Source organism: Siphateles boraxobius, unplaced genomic scaffold, assembly GCF_051911475.1.
Source record: "Siphateles boraxobius isolate OS27281-9 unplaced genomic scaffold, OSU_SipBor_1 3, whole genome shotgun sequence".
Classification (NCBI taxonomy): domain Eukaryota; kingdom Metazoa; phylum Chordata; class Actinopteri; order Cypriniformes; family Leuciscidae; genus Siphateles; species Siphateles boraxobius.
Window position 1 is genome coordinate 13,458,061 of NW_027508919.1, and position 17,251 is coordinate 13,475,311.

Consider the following 17,251-nt stretch of genomic DNA (forward strand, 5'->3'; position numbering starts at 1 on the left):
CTGATTGCTTGCTTCTCTCCTCACTTTCCATTTTCAGCGGTGTCTGAAATAATAACAATAACAGCTGTAATGGAAATAAAGAGGTTGAAGTCCACTGCACAAGTGCAAAGGCTTCAGAAGTAACCTGGACTTTCAGATCCAGGAAGGAAAGTAGGAAGATAAAGAGTTTTTTTCAATGGAGCAAAATGTATAAAATATAACTTTTTTTAAACATTAGTTAATGCATTTGGTTTCATGAACTAGCAATGAACAATACTTTTACAACATTTATTGATTTAAGTTCATATTAATTTGTAAATATTGTTCATTGTTAATCCACGTTTGCTTATAATACATTAATTGTTATTTTATATAACTTGAAATGTTCTAATTCATACATATAAATGAACATTGGCCAACAGTAATAAATTATATATCTATATATAAAAGTTATTTTTATAATTATTTCATTATTTCATTAATTAATGTTAACATATCGAACCTTGTCAATTTCTACCCATGTTTAAAATGACAATAAAATACTACGTTAAAAAACCTGCCAAAACTTCAAAGAGAATTCATTATGTTTAATGGGTGTGAGGCTCTCAGTAACTCATGCTGTCTGCACAATGAAACAATCCTCCCTGTATTAAGAGAAAGAGTAACACATGCTGTCCAAAATGTTGAAGTCAGTTTTTTTACTTAGCAAAATGCTTCTATTTCCCTGAGATTCACAATTGCTCCATCACCATAATGAAGTGCTGAACATTTCAAGATACTGTTGCCCATGTATGGTTTACTCACTAAACCTGCCAGTGTAAGACTGATCTGAATAGCCTAGCTTAAATCATGCGTCTCTTGTGATTTGAGGCAAATTTCACTAATGTAACAATTATAAAACCTTAAAATGCAAGATTGTATAGTTTGGCGGTAAATTGTCATCTAAAGTAAAATGTGATTCGAGGTATTGATTTATTACCCTGCCATTTTAATCTTAATGTTACAAACTTAGTTCAGGGAGCTGCATACTAGCGAACTGTCATTAAAAATAATGTTTATGATGTGTTTTCTAGCCAAACAAGCATTTATGTGAATGTGTACAGATTTTCTGGGTTTAGGACAGGAAAGTCTTTCTCCCTCCATCTTAATCTAATTAGTCTAATAGGTGGGATGCGGGTCTGCCAGTGGTCCAAACTGACTCTCCATATGCCTTCAAAACTTCTCCTTAAACATGACTGAGTGCAGACCAAGCACTCAGGACACCTGTGCAAAGACAACTAGACACTAGACCCTGCCATAGAAGCCTGCCAACCTGGCTCACCATCAGCTCCTTCTGGTCCAATACAATGGGGCATACCAGCAATACCCTCCACCATGTTCATCAGTGTCCAGTCCACCCCTCTGTGTAGGCAGATAGCCTGGCTTCTATGGTGACAAGAACCAAGCCGCTTCAAGTGATGTCAATGCTCAGGCATATTTTTGGGTTAAAAAAGGACACCTGGACAAAAATTAATCTTGTGGCATGAAAATGTGCTGAGTTTCTGTCTGAATCTTCTTTCAGGTGAACAGTAAAATGTAGTGTCAGACTCAGACAGCAAACCCACTGGCCATCTGATTCATATTGTGCAAAATGACAGGAACTGGCTGAAATTGTCATTTTCAATCTGATAGAAAGTTGCAACAGTCTGTCTGGAAACAAAGTAATATTCACAAGATGCTGGATGTATGCAGTGAGAGATTTTGAGGGCAGATGCAGGATTGGCAGAATCAATTTGAGCTTCAGATGCAGTAGAATTTATTTACTATTTATTTATATATCTTTTTTAATATATTTATATAACATTACAACTTTAACTTACTTAAAAAAAAAATGTGAATATGTGTTTTTATGACGTTATCAAAAACTCTCCCTTGAAAACGATGGACAATTATACTTAAAGAAATGAGTGACACTGGACCAGAAAACCAGTCATAAGTCACACGGGTAGATTTGTGGCAATTATCGATTTTTCTTTTATGCCAGAAATCAATGGGGTTATTAAGTAAAGATCATGATCCATGAAGATTAGAGTAAATTTCCTACCTTAAATATATAAAAAAATATTTTTGTGAGTGGATCCAGTGGATTTTCTAAATGTATCTCATCAATCTCATTAAAAACAAATTACCCATAATACATTGTTTTGTGGTCCAGGGTCACAATTTAGATAAAAATAACTTAAATTGTCCAATGTTCCCTCCAAAAGTATTGGCAGTCATTTCCATAGGTAGCTATTCATTTATAATTAATACATCTGTGGTCAATAGGCAGAAGCTAAATACTTTGTTCTTGACTGGAGTAATGCAAACAGACAAAAACATTGAAAGTTCATTACAACTGGGGGTTAGGAGTCACTCACAATCAAGGACACCTCAGTCGTTTCCTGTCGCTATTGAGAATTTAACCCATGTGACCTTCGGGTTACAAGTGCAACTTTCTAACCAGGTCACAGGTTACAAATGCCCCACAACCCAATAAATTAATATGAAGTCACCACCAATTTGCCAAAATGAATTGCCATGAGAGTGTGTTGAAGTTTTTTGTTCAAATGGGCAGTTTGGTGAAAATAAGCAGGCCAAACAGGCCCAGACTTCATGCCGACAGGCAAAAGTCTGATTACTTGAGAGTATTTTACTTGAGAAAATTGGTTTGTGCAGCCGTGGAAATACTTTATCATGTAATGACCCTTATTAGGGAATGCTGAAATACACAATCCCTAGCGCACAGTGTTATCTGTGCTGCACTGCTGTTAACATATTAATAAAAGTGTACATGATAGTTCTGTCAAATTACTGAACACTCTAAACAAATATTGCTGCTCCATGTATTTGTCATTTACTGCTGACAGTGGAACTGCATTAGTCATGCCTGTTTGTCCATGAAGCTCTCTCAACACAAAATAATTAATAAACACGTGTCACTCATAGTTATTTCCGAGGACAAATGTGGATGTGTGCATTTGTGTGTGTGTGTGTGTGTGTGTGAGGTCCTGATGAGTGTGTCTTCGGCTGCTAATCAAAAGTGGCAGGCCAAAGCAAAGGAACAGGAGCAAGAGAAGAAGAGTTTGATCAGTTTCTGCCAGTATCAATAACTTCAGACAGCTGCCCCCTCACCAATCACATGCACACACACTTTCACACATGCACTGAATTAGAAATGCATACACCTACACACAAACACAAGCATGCTAATTCTAGTGCTTATCACAGCAAAGTGGAAGTATTTGACAGTGCCTAACTATTCCTCTACTGAGCACGGCTGACCTTTACACTCAGAGTGGGCGGATGAGAGGGTGGCTGCCTGTTCTCTGCTAGTTAGTCAATGATTGATCGCTCCTTGTGGGTTGTGATGTGATCACTTGCAATGACCAGTCATTTCAAGCTATTGCAACATGACAATTGCTTTAATATGCATTCGGTGTGCTAGGCAAGAAGGCCAGTGTAAGATACACACTCCATAAAATCACTTTCTCAATCACCATTTTTATCTTTACGCTCATTGTGTTTGTTGTCTTCCAGTTTTTATTTTGACAGCATGAAGGTAAGATCTTATGGATTTATGAATGAGGTGCTCATTTTTATAATCTTCCTTATCTACCTACATCTGTTATGACATCCGCTTCAAACAATACACTGCCCATGCTAACTTTCGTTAACTCTACAATTAGTAAATCAACTTCACTAGCTAATTACTCTTTGACAGCATTGCCATAGAAATATACAAAGCTATCGCAAAAACAGCAGTTCAAACACAATACTTTAAAGATGACTGCATGCTTATTTCTCTGGTGCATAAGGTCTATGACATGTTGTGACACAAATACTGTTTACTTAAGAGGCATGGAAAATGCGCACACAGCAATATGCGTGCAAGAGAGTTTGAAGTTTTGAGCACAGTAATACAGCCACAGACATGTATGTACAGAGCCCTGAAGTCTACTAATAAATGTGACTGAGCGATTCATAAAGGAAATGAATGATTTAAGGGTGCATTTCAATGGCAGTCTCTCTCTTTATTTTTTTCAATACAGCACATACTTGTATTTCAGTCAGTATTTTGTAAAGGAACTTGAAATTGGTTCATATCAAAAGCTAAAGGAAAACAGGGATTAAAGTAAAATAAGAGCTCTGTCAACACTGGTCTCCTCCTAGTGTTTTACTGTAATTGGACGATGTGGATTTTTTGAAGGGATTCACAGCTTGAACTCTGGGTCACCAAACAACCATAATAACAAAACAATAAACTTTCAGTTTGATTTTGCAGTTGTAGCTAAATTTGAGATTGTTAGCAAAGAGTATTAGCTCTGCTGGAATCTGGATTGAATAATATGAAAGCAGCAGTCACTGTTTTTGGTATCACAGAATAACAAATTTTAATCTATTACACATAAAAAGCATTATAATGTTGTCATAATATACTTTCATGGTGCTTTCGGAAGCTTGCAAACTCCAGTTATCATTCATTGTATTTCTATGGAAGAGAACAACAAACTACATTCATATAAAATGTAGAATAATAAAGAAATTAATACAGGTTTGAAATGATATAAGGAGTAAATAATCACTAATTTTGATTTCTTTAAGCCTGTTAGACTAATTATTAAATTCGTATGGTCCGGTTTAGAATATTACAGGCTGAAAACTTCCGGGATATCCCAGCAAGATTTTTGTGTGGGCTAGCAAACTTTGATGATGCATGTTTGATAACCCAACTCAATCGGAACACCATTTGAATGACTGAAGAACAGGCCCACAAGAGACTTAAGACCAAAGCAAACCACAACAAAGAAACAAAACAAAGCACAACAATAGCCTGCGGGTGCCGTGCCTCCACCATTCCATGAAGTGCATGGCACAATGTGTTCTCTGCCATCGATTTTAAAATAATCTTACATTCAACAAAAAGCTTCTGAAAATCAATTTCTCGGAAAAGCCGTAAGTCCAAGAAAGAAATTTCTTCTGTAACCTGAAAAGAGAACCTAAGTAATAATCTTAATGTCAAGTTGGTCACCTGTCGTTGCCACCATTTCTTGATTCGGTTGCCTATTCTTCTTTTCCCTTTCCCTCAGCAGATTTACAATGAGCCTGATGAAAATGACATACGCTGCTCATGCACCCTTCCGTACAAAAGCAAAAGCAAGATCATTATTCTGGCCTTGAGACTGAAATACATTTCAGCTGCTTTTATTGAGCCCGGAGCAGACCGTACGCTCCATCACTCAGCATGGGATGATTAGGGAACGCAGTGCTGTGGGAACGCCAACCACCCTCCTCTCTTGCAATAACTGCACTGTACTATAGTACATGTGTCACAGGCCTAATGCACAGTCAAAGAAAAAGCATTTCAGAGAGAGAAAGACAGCGTAAGAAAGGCACAGAGAGAAAGAGTCATTAAATTCTTGCTTCAAGCCTCTTTATAAGCTTTTAGATTCATACTTTTACTTTATTACAATAAATGGCTAATACATGTATGTCTGTGCATAGGTGTTATTCATGTGCAGTACTCAGTCTCTTTCAATGCATTGAAAAAAATTACTTAATATTTCCTGGTCTAATTAATATGTTTTCCTCCTTAGACAAGCATTTAAGAGTATCTAAAATTCAACACTGGTTCTCTTAATAAAATGGGCATTGTATTTGCTACAATCTGAGGTAAAAAAAAAAAGAAGTAAAAAAACAGATAAAATATATCATACCTTATAGTTTAATAGTTCTTCAGGGAAAATGTAGCAATTTAAAAGACAACAAGATTCCTTTTGCTAGAGGCTGGTTGTTATTAGCCAGGTTCTGTGCTGTCACCTCTGAGTGATGGGACTCCTTCTATCTCAGATTTGACAGGTCAATTATTCCCCCTCGCCTGAATTACAGTGTATAATATTGAAGCTATCACTGCAAGCACTGCCAGAAACACCCAAAGGGCCGAGAATACGACCATCTTCTAGATATTAGATTTTTGTCTCTCCAACTTCTTTAATCAAAGTTCTGGAGTTAATGTCTTTGCACTGCTTGTCTTATTTATTTTTTCATTTATTTACTTACGCAGGTCAAGTGTTGCTTTTGAATGCATGGACTTAAATTGTAAGGTTACAATGTATTCTCAGAGTAACACTTTCATTTTTTAACATTAGTCAATGCATTATGTATCATGAACTAATAATGACACATACCTTCACAACATTCATTAATCTAGTTTAATCATAATCTGCACATATATTAATTCATTTTTTCAAGCCGTATAAATTAACATTAATTTACTAAGAACAGACATTAACAATTAAATTTTTTTATATCAATTATATTTATAAATATACATTTAAAATTAGAAATGAACATTAACAGATTAACAAATGTTCTTAATATCATTGCTACTTCATGATACCTCATACATTAATAATGTTAACAAATTGAACCTTACTGTAAAGTGCTCCATTCTCAGTTCCTCTTTCTGAGTGAGATCTGGCATCTGAATTTACTTTCAATGACCTTTTGCTGGGACTTGGTAAACTCAGATAAATCTTTGCACATTCACCCTGCCATTGGTAAATGGGGAATCATATGAGACCTTTCTAGTAATCACTGGGCTGTTGATGCAGAGAGGATTGCAAAGATGCCGTACAGTAGTCTTTTCTGATGGCTGCTTTTTTTTCCAGAGACATAAATGAAAGAATTTTTATAAATCTAAATGCGTTATATTCGCAAAAGAAGCATACCCTGTACCAAGTTTCTGCCTCTGGGCATGTGAAAAAAAGGACATTTAAAAGGCAGGTTTTCTACAACAGAAATGTCATAGATTAGAAATTATTTATTTAGATGCCAGCAGTGATCCGGAGACAATGTGATATTCCAAAATGTTTGAGCTAGTGCAATACAAATCTCTTTTTAAAAAAAAATATTATTATTAAATGGTGGGACCTATTTAAATCACATGACTCGATGCCTCCCATGGGGTCAAAAAGCAATTAGGACAAATTGGAGAATGTATTTTAGCATGAATGCTTAGCTGGGCCATACTGAGGTCAAAAAAAGGGCCTGTCATGTTTGGGGTTGCCCTCACAGGCTGTCCACTGATGGAGCTCTGTGACTGGATTTAATGCGATGAGGCAGCTGGGTCCAAGTCTTGAGCAGGTGGTGATGATGGACTCGTCTGTGCGTACAGGTGGCCCTGCAGACATGAGCAGGTAAGCTTGCACGTCAGCCAATCAGAGGTCAGTGCACAGACAGAAGGAGGGGTCAAATATTTTAAAAACTTCATTCTGCTTCTTATAAGTGACACATGGACAAGGTGGCCTAGATTTGAGCAACACTTTCTATGTAACCAATCCTGGATATAATAACACATATGATGAGAAAACTATACTTCAACTATTTAGGTACTTCAGCGCTTTTTTAGCAGCCATTATTATGTATCATATTTATATTATACATCATTATGCATTACACTACTATTTGGAAATGTCATTTGGCAAAATTGATAATGCTGATAATCATTCTAATATGGTTATTTGGATCTCATGAAACTTTTTTCAGAATTCTTTGATGAATAAATACAATTTATTACAAAAAAAGAATATTTTTTTTTGAAACCAAAATCTTTTGTAATAATGTATGGTAAAATATATATTTTTTTCTTTTAATAATTAATACTTTTTAAAGTAAGCAAATGATAAAAAAAAAAAACAGATAGCTATTTAAATGTTTCTGTTTCCATGCCGGCAGAGTAGATAATATATTATAAATGACATAGTATGCTCCTCCAATAAATAAAAAGCAATATTACTCCATCCCTTGGGTCGTTCATAAAGAAGATGTTTTATGTATGGAGAAAAATTGTGAGAGAAGGAAAATTATAGGAGATTGGTTTGATGATGTGCTCATTAAAAAGTATACTTTACCTTAAACATTATATCATGTAGCTTAGTTGCTAGATGTCCCAGAACCAACAGCCATATCTGCTCAAAGACAGCAACGATTCCCTTTACCACGGATGTTAATTTCTCCAGGGGAAATGCTGTAAAGATCTCCCGGTATCGGTGTCAGCGATGGGCGCCTGGTTTTAATCCACCAAATTAAACAGTTTCTAGCAAGCATTAGCAGTTGAAGTAGCTGTTTTTGGTTTTAATTAATTCAATTATGTGTTCCTTACATGTCCTACAAGACATAATCTCTGTTTTATTCATATTAACTTCAAACATTAAGCCAACATATTTTCGCTTGACTTCCAATTAAGAATGTAGCCATCTGCGGAGATGCTATCTACTCATGAGCAAAACAACACAGAAAAGAAGTGACATAAAACGAATAGGAGAGCAAAAAGAATAGGAGGGCAAAAAGATGGCCCGAAAACATTCTCTAATGATCCATCACTCCTTTGGGAATTCTGTCGCTGCAGAGTTCTCTCAACAAACATGCTGTTGGCACCATCGTCTCAAAGGCGGTTTCATGATTTCCCTTCCCTTAAGACAACATGCTGCTTAGCAAACTGCCTTTAGCGAAAGAGTCTTCATCTCAATGTGTGGGGCTAATGACAGCATCGATCAGAGGCTACGGGGGAGTTTGAACACGTGTGTACGAGTGTACGTCTGCGCATCTGACTCCGAAAATTACTCATAAACACCTCACAGTGTGAACTTTATGACATGCACAGATGAAAATGCTGTATTCTGCTGTTTGGTGGTGATTCACTCCCGACAGTGAAAAACAAAGTGCTTTTCCTATTAGACGGAAAACATCTCTCGGTTTCTCATTTGTTCGCAGACTGCACACACGGAGGGCAAAGTTCCCAGCCGTTTTGGTTTCATCTAAACATGGGAGGCACACAGGCCTTGCAGCCAAAGGCGGCAGGAAATGGGTTTGTGTTCTATGTCTTTCGGCGACATTCAATCTATCTGTCTGTTCTCTTGTAATTAGCGAGAGAAAATTGACAAATGTATAAACGGATGCCTCCGAGAGGCAAGTTTTTGTTCATAATGAGACACAGAACTGCTGTTTTGCCACCATCCGAGATATGTTTAATGCTTGCCTAAGACATAACTCACCGACTTTGGTTCACTCCCATAATTATCTTCCCAAAAACCTGAATCGCTTTTACTTTGTCTGCAAAAACATTAAAATCGATGCCCACTGTAAGCAAAAGACAACTTGTCTGCCATGGCATCAAAACTTCAAAGCAGCAGTAAGAATGAATCTTCTTGATGAGGCCAACGTGCTGTTTTATTCGTCTGTAATCTTCTCTTCGCATTAACGGTGATGTGAGTAGATGTGAGTGATGCTCTTTCGCATGAGTGTGTCTAACGAAGTGTGTGTGTATGAGTGAGCGAGCGTGCTATAGTGAAACTGTCCCATGCTGGGCAATGATCCCCCATTAGAGATTAAATCTTTTCAGCTGCGGCTTTGCTAATGTTACAGGCGATCATGTAGCATTAAGCATTTAGATATTTATCATTAGCACGCCATTAAGGGGGTGTCATTAATGCGATTCCGCTAATATCAGTGCTTTTTAAATGCGAGACGGAGAGCGGAAGAAACTGTCGCTTCAGTGACTGAAAAATGGGGTGGGAGTGTGACTTGTAGCATGTGGGTATTGGTGTGTTCCCAATCATATGTTCCCAAAACTTGTGCGTTTCAGTCACTTTTTGTGTTAATGGCTTGCCAGTGCTTTAAAAATGAAATGGTAAAAAATTATATAATTTGAATCGCGAATATGCATATCTACAGAGCGTGTAGATCATGACTGAGAGCGTGTGTGCACGTGTGGCGGAGGAGGACGCTTTTCATAGCTTATCGGGTTGGCAGGCATGTTCTCATTTAACAGCTGAACACACTGTTGGCGGTGTGGAGGCTGGCCTGAGGGTCAGAGTATCAATCAGCAATAGTTCCCATTGCAGTGAACTTTACACACACACACACACACACACACACACACACACACACACACACACACACACACACACACACACACACACACACACACACACACACACACACACACACACACACACACACACACACACACACACACACACACAAACACACACACACACACACACACACACAAACATGCGCACACGCACGCACGCACAAACATACTTAGCTTAAAATAACACACACATTTCAAAACCTGATCTGTACACATTACATTACACAACCATGATATAAATTCACTTGGAAAGCTGGCCTATACGCTATCTGTAAAAACCCTTATTTTGGATAACGATTTGAGTAAAGGCTGAGTTTTGAGTCCATTTTTCTTTCAGGTTTCTTGTGTATCAAGACCTCTGACTTTGGCATAAATCTAATCTGCACCTTGTTTAGGGAAAAAAAACACACTTTTATGTGCTATTAAGGGTTTATATGAAATATAATGTATGACAAGAATAAGCTGGCATGGAAAAAAACCTGTCTTGACCCGGGGTCAATGAGACAATCAATTTCTGGTTGGTTTTACGGTAAATATTTTTTCTTCACAAACTCCAGATTTACGTTGTGTTCCAGTTTGCATTTAATGAAAACAAACAATTATTATAACTATTTTATGTTATAATTCCAATGCAAATGGTTTTACAAACACAAGTACACATACTCTTTGAGTTAGACTCTGGCATGCTGAGTCCATCTCTAGGTGTACCCAGTCTTAGAGGAAATAAAAAGAGAAGATGGGTTGGGGTTAGTCTGGTCAGGTCAGTTCAGGTTCAGGTCTCGTTTACAGTCCAGGTTTGGCTTAATGCCCATACAGACTACTAGAAGCAAGCAGCAGAAAAATGTGCTATAAAATGAACACCCAACCTCCAGTACCAAATTTTAGCACTTGACAACAAAACACTGCAGGCATTCAAAGGCATTCTTCCCATTTGGTATAGTGAACATTTACATTTATGAAGCCTTCCTTAGAAATGAAATGTTATCTCTGCCGAGGCTCACATATTGGGAAAGAGGAAAAAAACAATCCTGACAAAAATCCCCAGAGCTCCACAAAGAAGTGCTCTGTAGGGAATATTAAGCCAGATACAGTGTGGGAAAGACATGTCACAAACACATTTCCCAGCATCCTTCACTCAGGTCAAGAAAAAGTGTCACAATGTGCATGGAAAACAGTGCCAATCCTGAATGAATGAACTTGGTAATGCTGGGGATATCAATGTCCCTTGAGATGCAGAAGTATGCCAATTATAGTTTGGGAAACAGAAAAAAGGGGGGAAAGTTTCCCCATTTTGTTCCCACCGTATCACTACACAGAGTTGGTCTGACAGCAGATGTTTGCAGATTTTCACTTGGCTGGGGTCATTCTGTAGATAAACAAACATTGTTGTCCTTCTGTCTTGTGTTTGTTTGATAGGACTTGAGCTGAAGGTCTCAGTATCACAAAATCCCACTGATTCTGATCCTGTCCCTTATGAACTAAAGCTTCAATCTTCAATCCCAATCTGCTCCAAAGTAATCTTCTCAACTTTCAAAAGTTTCAGCCTAAAATAAGCAATAATACCATTACCAACTATGTTTAAAGTTACGTACAATAACATGAAATGAAAATATACCCATGGTTATTTTATTCTACATGAGGCATGGCGCCCCCTCATGGTGGGTGTCATGGAGATCACATGATCAGCAGTGTCTTGGATTTGAGTTAATAAACAATAACTTCAGACAAGCTTACCTCAAACTTTTCTGAGAACATCAGCTTGCTTTGTTGTCAATATGTGATAACGTCACATAAATTCCATTGGTACTCCCGAGATTTGATGATTTGTCTGTGCACGTTGTCACATTAATCTGCAAACCTTCGTAACAGTAAGTTAAGTCTTGATCCGATTTGAGAAAACCTTCCTTTCTGCAGGATTAAGTAAAGCAAAGCCATTTTAGTTTTATGCACCGATCCTGAGGGATAGGAGCGAAATGTGCCTTAAAAGAGCTCATAATTAGTTTGGAATGGGCCACTGAGAAAATACAATAGGGGACATGAGAAATTGCATTTCAAGTTCAGGTTCAATCAGCTTGTCAGTTTATGTTTTAAATTGCAATTAATTTTTAATCAAATGCACAGATGAAGATTTTATTACTTGCATCTGCAATTAAAGAGGCTGCGATTTTTCACAAGGGGCCAGGAAATTAGTACAAGGGTATCTGCAAAGTTTCAATTGGCTGATCTTATTTATTAAAATACTAGAACATTGAAAGGAGCATATATATATTGTGCCTGAAGAGATAGTGTCAAAGGTAATTGTGAATACCCCAAGAATCTATCTGATTAAATTAAATTATACTGTTGATGCTTGAACCTCTTACTTTCAGGGCTCTTTTATGTCTGTTGAGAACAGGGAAAATGAACAATAACTAGCTCTAATGAGTCCAAAGCACACAGAGGCCCTAAACTGCCCATGGCAGAGGTTTTACATGAGAACTCTGGGACTTTGTTGTGTTCTTGTCATTACCAGGAAGCTCATGCCCTCTTCATCTGCCCCTGTGGCCTGAATATTTGTGTATGTACAAGTTCTCGCTGTTTAAGTGATAATGAAAACTAATCTCGATACAAATGTCACATTTAATCTTAAGAGATTTAAATGGAACCATAGGCTTAATCCTGACGAAGCATGATTATATGTGATGCAGCATGAAAAGGAAGATTTTGTGTTGCATTAAATGCCATTTTTGTAATGTTTTTCCATTAAGCATCCATTAGAAAGCTTCTGTTTTGTATAAAGGTATCATCACTGTTAAATGGGTTTTTGTAACAGCATACCGAGTATAAGAACAGTCATTCAGTGTCCATAAGTCTGAGAACGCTAACAGCTTTACCACAGCCCTGCAATGACACATCATAATGGTCGCCTCAATGGCATTTCAGTAAAATGATGATGCACGCAATTCTGTGAGGGAAGTAGGAAGAAAATAGCAGAAAATATAGTGAAATCTATTTAAAAATATAAATAAATATATTTCAAAAAGTACATATATACTACCATTCAAAACTTTGAGGAAAGTTTTTTTTTAAAGAAATTAATACTTTTATTAAGCAATGATCAATTAAATTGATCAAAAGTGAAAGTAAAGACATCGATTTGTTACAAAAGATTTCTATTTTAAATAAATACTGTTCTTTTGAACCTTCAGTTTAACAAAGAATCCTGGTTTCCACAAAACTATTAAACAGCACAACTGTTTTCAACATTGATAATAAAAAAATAATATTTCTGAAGGATCATGTGATTGAAGACTGCAGTAATGATGCTAAAAATTCAGCTTTGCCATCACAGGAATAATTTACATTTTAAAATATATAAAATAATACAACTTTTAATAATCTTACCAACCCTAAACTTTTATAGGGTAGTGTATATACAGTACTCTTGCATGAATTTACATGTTAGTCCATACTGGTTTATGCTGGTTTCATGCTAATCTTTGGCTTGCATTTACGTGTTGTTAACACAAAAGAGCAGGGCATGATGAACTTAAGCATTCAAAAAGCTTATAGCAAAGACAATCACTAACATAAACATTGCAATGCTGGCTTTAGGACATTAGATTGAATTAGATATAGTGGATTTGTTTGTTTTCATCTTTCATCTCTGGAATAGAATCTGTTCACATCATTTGGTATGCTGGCACTCAAACTGACCCATGTAACTATGTTTGATCACGGGTGAGTTGGTGAAAACTTGACTGAAGCTTTTATTTTAATCCTCTAAAGGCTGCTGGTGTACACAGAGTGGACCAGTAATCCCTGCCATTCCCTGAGCTCAGCTCTACAGCTGCACAGTCCACACCTCCACGCCTCACTGCTTTATATTAGGTCAGGCTGTGTAAAGCAAATACCCATTAAACAGATGAGTAGAGAGAGAGAGAGAGCGAGAGATGAGGAGAGAGAGAGATGAGGAGAGAGAGAGATGAGGAGAGAGAGAGATGAGGAGAGAGAGAGATGAGGAGAGAGAGAGATGAGGAGAGAGAGAGATGAAGAGAGAGAGAGATGAAGAGAGAGAGAGAGAGAGAGAGAGAGAGAGAGAGAGAGAGAGAGAGAGAGAGAGAGAGAGAGAGGGGGGCCTGGTCAGCAATAGCCTTGTCTCTTGGTCTAGTTTACCTGAGATAGCCAGTTATCGGTTATCCCACAGTAAGCCTGGGAAGAGATGAAAGTAGACAGATTGACTCACAAATAGATCTGCACTTAACTTGAGTCCTGCCAAAACAAATATTCATGCCTTTTTCTATACACAACCACCTTCCTCTAATGAATGAAATGGTTTCTCATAATGGAAAAAACACAAATCACAGCGATGCCCATTTAAAATGTTTATTGGACTCAAACTAAGACTCTGTGCACACTAAATTTGAATATGCTGTGTTTTTTTAAATGTCAAAGGGAAGTTAGAAAAGACCAGCTACGCTCAGTAAAATTAAACCCCTGTGAAGATGCATGCAGTGCACTCAAACCCAAACCTTTATTTGCAAGCATGCTTCTGCATGATTCTCCCTTTTTTATCTGTATCAAAAATGCATTGGATAATATCTATACTAGAGAAGTGCAAATGAGAAGTGTGTGATGCAGAAACATGTGAAATTAGGAATATAATGTTTTAATGTTCATGAGCTCACATTAAAGTAACAACAGGTAACTTTTCAACCTTCATAATACATTTCCAAGTCTCTTGTGATGGTACATCGACTTACAATAGTTTGAATGACACGTCTTCCATAGCCTGACGGGGTCTGTAGCGTTTTTAATTGTACTTTTAAACTTCGGGTTTCTGGTAGTAACCGGCGAACAAAGAGAACTACATAATTCGACTGCTTTACGGCGTATACTTCACTTCCACCACCACCCCCACTTCCTTAAAGTCGGACGTGCGAGCTAAATTTTATACAGTCATGGCCGAAGCAGCACAGAGAAAAAAGAAAGCAAAGGTTTTGTCGGAGGAAAGCAAAAAGAGAAAAAGAGAAAGTGATCGCATAAAAAGGCAGAACGAGGATCAACATTGGGCCAGCTTTTTCTCGCTGGCGTGAGCTGAAAGAGGAGGAGGGGTTCCCGACAGATGCTGACTTGGCTGTCATGCTTTTGGACCAGTAAGTATATTGCGTGCATACTATCTCTTTGTTTTTTTGGCTGCCTGATTATGTTATGGAAGCTATTTTATCCTCCGTTTATCTTCATGAATGAAGTAATTATAGTAGAGTAGCGAATTATCAATCTGGTAGCTAGTAAACGCTATTCTCGTTCTTTTAGCATTCTCGTTCTGATTGGAACTTTGCAATCGAGGAAATGCAAATAGCAAATGTTTGACCTAAAAAGTGTAGTCTACTCAACATGTACAAACAAAGGAGGAAGATAATAATATTATCATTGAGTTCATAGCTTCTCATTTGTTACATGTGTAAAGTTACTTGATTGTGTAATTTCCGATTATTGCTAGATACAGAGGCAAACGGGATTCTTGTCGCAATTTTTTCGGATGACTAATTTCCACCCTCATGTTGTTCTTGTGCAATACTTCTGTGTGATTGCATTGAAGTATCATATAGATTGAGAAAGACGGTAACCAATAGACTAGGCTACTATAATGACGCTGGCTTGTAAAAGTGATCATCGCGATCATTTGTCGTTATAAAAAAAATAAAACACATGAAATTATATTCATATGACATGCTGAAATATATGCCACTGTACCTGGGATGAAGACATTCACACGCGAGAACACTTGCATGTGACCTCCTCCTACAGTGTTCAGGGCTGTCACGGTTGTCAACAAATGCACGTGCATGTAGGATGACAGTTTACGACAGTAGTAGAGGACAATACTATTTCCCAAGTGTAGGGGGAGCCCGAGAGCAAAAAAACTACCTGTTGTTACTTTAAATGACCGTCATAAGAGACTATTGCTATATTATGAAATATATCATGACTGCATACAGTAAACCATCACTTGTTTTCTCAAGGCACACATTACCTTCGATGTTCCAGTATTGACACTTTTTAAGACATAACTGAATTATGCCTTAAAGGTACATTATGTAATTGTTGGCTTTCTAGTCGTTAAAAATCAAAACTGCATTTTACATAAGAACATTGTTTTGGTTGTGTTTTGGCTCTGCGTGACTGTGGATGAATATGGTTATCCTACTGTTTATAGAGGTGGGCTATTTGACCAAATTCTTTCCAAATTCACAATATGGGAAATTTTATTTCACAATAATGATATATATTACAATACTATTATTTTGTGTTATTTGATCTCATTTATGTTATCAAAAGTAAAAAAAAGAAGCAAATTGCAATTAATAGGTAAGAATTAAACAAATTAAGTTTTTCAGGTACAATAGGTTTATTAAACATGTAGTTAGAATTAGTACAGAAATTGAATAATCAAATGTAAAAATAAAATATTGCATAGTCTTCACTGCATGAATCAAATATAAATTTATTCTCATTAAAGCTAAATTTATTCAGGCAAGAGCAGTAAGTATTTTTTTCTTTTGTTTGATTAAAATGAATGACACAGAGCAGCAGGTAGCTATTTTAGGCTGCTGACACTTTAAGCCCAAACACACTGATCCATTATACTGATGCACATCCAGTTTATACCCAACTGTTTACTTTCACTAAAAGGGTCATGAAACCCCCCTCTTTCAGCTCAAGTCTAGCTCACAATATTTTTGAAAAATGCAACTTAAATGGTTGTGGATGGCTGTGAGAAGAGAGGGAGCGGGTGTGTCACAGCAGGGGAGAGGGGGGAACTGTCATCAGCCAGTGGCCCATGCATATCGACTGTCACTAAAAATCAGTGGTAAAACGTGAGGAAATGCTAGATTTATTTATAGCTGGCAAAGTTAAAGTCTAATGAAATACACTGACACTTCATTATAGTCCTTTCAAAAGTAACTGAATGCCCTGCTACAAAGCCTACAGTAATCGCAATTCTATTTAAAACATATTAATGTAGATGTCTAATTGTAATGTCATTATAAAATATAGTTGTTTATATACACACTATAAATGCATATATTTGAAAATAATAAATTTTCCGCTTAAAGTTGCAGTAGGGAGTTTTGAGAAAATGTTGACTTAGCCTGAAAATTTGAACAAGCACAACTTACAGGTCCAACCCCCTTGCTCTCTGCTGCGCTACAGCCCTCCCTCCAAAGCTCCTCCCCCACAGCGGAGCCTGCCGTGAACGCGCAGGCTAGTAAACAGGACCACCGATGACGGCGGATTATAAACAGTTATGGAACATTCACTAATAGGGACGAA